Consider the following 4439-nt stretch of genomic DNA (forward strand, 5'->3'; position numbering starts at 1 on the left):
TTTCGTAAAGTTTTTGAATTACTTCCAGAGGATGGATCGTCCAATGTCTTCATCGGTGGCGATTTTAATTGTTATTTGGATTCATCCCTGGACAGATCGTCCACTAAATCTCCTCCAACTATTAACTCTGTTCAAACACTAAACAATCTGATAAAATCAAGAAATATGGTGGATATTTGGAGAATACAACACCCTGACAAAAAAGAATATTCATTTTACTCACCGGTGCACCAGTCATATACTAGAATTGACTATTTAATAGTGGAGGCTGGTTCAATCCCCAATATTAGCAACACAATATATTGATTTCTGATCACAGTCCTGTTACGCTGCAGCTACAGTCCTCCCTTTCCAAACCAAAATATAATTGGAGATTTAACCCTCTACTACTGTCATCACCAGGATTTAAAGAATACATGGCCAATAAACTCAGAGACTTTTTAGAGATCAATGATAACGGAGAAGTTTCAGACTCTATTCTCTGGGAAGCACTTAAAGTTACAACGAGAGGATTTATTATTTCTTTTGAGACCTCAAGGAAAAAGGAAAAATGTAAGAGACTGAAAGAAATCGAACAACAAATTACTCATATAGAACAAATATATAAAACATCTCTTTTACAGTCTGACTATAACAAGATCCTGAAATTAAAATCAGAATATAACTCTGTCCTTTGGAGGGGAAATAAGTAATCTACTACTGAAGACGAGACAAAAACATTTTGAATTGAGTGATAAACCACAAAAATTACTGTCAAGAAAGGAGAGCAGGCAAAGACTGCTATTCATAAAATACAGTCCAAAACCGGTGAAGTACTCACTAACCAACAAGATATTAACAAATGTTTTAAAGAATTCTACTCCGATCTCTATACCTCTGCGTCCACAGCAACAGAGACAGATTATTCCCAGTTCTTTAGTCCTTTAACTCTGCCACATCTAAATGAGAGCAATCAGCGCTCTTTGGATGAAATGTTTTCTGTTGTTGAGTTGGTGGAAGCAATTAAGGCATTCCCCACCAGTAAATGCCCTGGACCGGATGGGTTTGGTGCTGAGTTTTACCAAACATTTCATGAGATATTAACACCTTTCTTACTTAGAATGATAAATGATTCAATTGCAAGAAAAACGCTTCCACAGTCCCTCTATGAGGCAAATATATGTCTGTTATTGAAAAAGGGAAAAGATCCCATGGATCCTGCTAATTACCGGCCCATTTCTTTGCTCAATCTAGATCATAAAATTTTAACAAAAGTATTGGCCACCAGATTAAATAAACATATAGCAACAATTATCCACCCAGATCAAGTGGGCTATATCCCAGGCAGGCTTTCCTTTTTCAATGTGCGTCGCGTGTTAAACATATTGTATTCTGACTTAGGTAAGAACTCTGAAGCAGCCGTCCTTACATTGGACGCCCATAAAGCTTTTGACTCTATCGAATGGCCTTACTTATTTGAAACTTTGAGGAGGTTTGGATTTGGGAAAACTTTTGTGGACTGGATTGAAATGATTTATCGCTTTCCTAAATCCTCTGTCTTAACAAATAATACCACTTCAGTGCCATTTAGTTTACATCGGGGTGTGAGACAGGGAGATTGCTTGTCCCCTTTGTTATTTAATATAGCATTAGAACCTTTGGCAATTGATTGATTGGCAAACTGATTTTTTTAAGAAGCTAGCGACAATTATTTTTGATTTTATCTGAGGTTATAAAAAACACAGACTATCTAAAAAACATCTATTCAGGCCCACTTTGGATGGTGGTTTGGGTCTTCCAGTATTTAAAGACTACTATTGGGCAGCCAATGCTAGGGCACTGGCATACTGGCAATGGGGCTCTCCAAACCACGAATCACTCACTTCTGCCCCCCTCTGGCTAAAACTGGAGCTTATGTCTTTAATAAAACCATATTCCTCATTATCCTCCTTACTCTACACTAATCTTGTATCTGCTATTAAATCAGTAAGTCATAGTTTTGTTGTCAGAAATTCACTGAAAATTCTTAGTCAAATTAAACATATCTACAAAGTCCCTAGTATTTCGATATATACACCATTTTGCCACAACCATGCCTTTACCCCAGCATTACTGGACAATACATTTGCTGTATGGGGTGTAAAAGGGCTGAAGTGCATAAAGGACTTTTATTTAGACAACAAGTTTGCATCTTTCGGTCAAAGTATAATTTACCACATTCCAATCTTTTCCGTTATATGCAACTTAGGCACTTTGTGAGGGAAAATATTCAAAATTTTGAATCTACTTGCGAGAGAAACACTTTTCTAGAATTGCTTTCTCTTTCACCAGAGAGTAAGAAGCTTATCTCCAAATTTCTGAATTATTTCTCCAAAGATTCTGAATCTGCTAACTGTATTAAGAAGGCTTGGGAAAGGGAAATTAATGACGTGTTGCCTGATAAACTATGGAAGACTGCACTCTCCCGTATTCATAGTTGTTCAATAAATAGCAGGCATAGGTTAATTCAGTTCAAAGTGATTCACCGTTTTCACTATTCTAAAGTCATGTTACATAAATTTTACCCCTCTGTGTCTCCAATTTGTGATAAATGTAAATCAAATGATGGTACATTGCTGCATTTATTTTGGGACTGTCCATTAATTTATCAGTTTTGGTCAAGAATCTTCTTCTTTTTTTCTGGGGTTTATCGAAGGACTCTCTCCTGACAGAGATTTGTCTCTTTTTGGATCTTCAGTGGACTCCTCAACTCTCCCTTTACATATTCAAACAGCTCTATTGATGGGCATGGTAGTAGCAAAAAAACGTATTCTCAAAGACTGGAAGACACCAACTCCACCGTGCTTCAGAAACTGGTTGCATGAATTGGTCTCAGTTATACACATGGAGAAATTGCGAGCCAATAATTTTAAATGTCAACATAAATGGGAAGAATCTTGGGGCCCCTTTTTGCAATATTTGGACTCAGTTTGACAATATTTCTATTCATATTGATTGTTTTGTTTTCCTTTTCTCTGTTCTGCTGTTGAATACTCCCACTATGGATGGCCTGTATTTAACTATCACATGGATGATACTGTATATAATAATATGTATGTTTTGTATGCGGTTTAGATAATTCTCTCTTAGGGATTTGTATTACTCCTCCCCGGGTGTAAAAGTGTGTGTGTGTGTGAGTGTGCGAGTGTGTGAGCTTTCGGGTTTGGTTGCGGGTTTTTGATTTTTGTCTGATGTATGTGTTGTCGTTAAAATTTGTCAATAAAAATAATATTAAAAAAAAAAAAATAGTGTACCGCGCTCCAGGCCCATATTCTGAATTTCTATCTGAATTCTCAGAGTTTCTATCAAGCCTAGTCCTGAAAACAGATAAAGTCATTATAGTAGGTGATTTTAATATTCATGTGGACGTTGATAATGATAGCCTCAGTACTGCGTTTATCTCTTTATTAGATTAAATTGGTTTCTTGCAGAACGTGCATAAACCTACTCACCGCTTTAACCACACCCTCGACCTTGTTATGTCATATGGCGTTGAAATTGAACATTTAATTGTTTTTCCACAGAACTCTCTTATCAGACATTATTTAATCACTTTTGAATTCTTATTACTAGACTATACACCATAAGATAAAAGTGTGTACACTAGATGTCTATCCGATAGTGTTGTAGCTAAATTTAAGGAAGTGATTCCATCAGCATTAAATTCAATACCATGTCTCAATATAACAGAGGGCTCCTATGCTAACTTTAGCCCCACCCAAATTGATCATCTTGTAGATAGTGCTACAGACTCACTGCAAGTCACACTTGATTCTGTTGCCCCTCTAAAAAAGAAGTTAATAAAACAAAGGAAGTCAGCTCCATGGTATAACACTCAAACACGCAAATTAAAGCAAGCATCGAGGAAACTGGAAAGGATATGGCGTTCCACCAAACAGGAAGAATCTCATTTAGTCTGGCAAGATAGTCTTAAAACATATAGGAAGGCTCTCCGTGATGCCAGAGCAGCCCATTACTCATCATTAATAGAGAAAAATAAGAACAACCCCAGGTTTCTATTCAGCACTGTAGCCAGGCTGACAGAAAGTCACAGCTCTATTGAGCCATGTATTCCTACAACCCTCAGTAGTAGTGACTTCATGAGTTTCTTCAATGATAAAATCATAACTATTAGAGACAAAATTAATCACCTCCTACCGTCAACTGGTCAATTTATCCTCAAACTTAGGAACCTTAGAAACAGCTGTACAACCTGATATACATTTAGACTGCTTTTCTCCCATCGACCTCCACAAACTGACTTCACTGATCTCTTCATCTAAATCATCTACCTGTCTCCTAGACCCTATTCCAACTAGACTGCTTAAAGAAGTTTTACCTTTAGTTAGCACCTCTTTACTGGATATGATCAATGTGTCTTTACTAACAGGCTATGTACCACAGTCCTTTAAAGTAGCTGT

General features: G+C 36.9%; 1 pseudogene; it reads left to right on the forward strand.

Moving 5' to 3' along the window:
• Positions 1-3209: 3209 nt before the first annotated feature.
• Positions 3210-4235, forward strand: LOC141765404 (uncharacterized; annotated as a pseudogene).
• Positions 4236-4439: the final 204 nt, after the last annotated feature.

The sequence above is a fragment of the Sebastes fasciatus genome, chromosome 3 (genome assembly GCF_043250625.1).
Source record: "Sebastes fasciatus isolate fSebFas1 chromosome 3, fSebFas1.pri, whole genome shotgun sequence".
Taxonomy (NCBI): Eukaryota; Metazoa; Chordata; class Actinopteri; order Perciformes; family Sebastidae; genus Sebastes; species Sebastes fasciatus.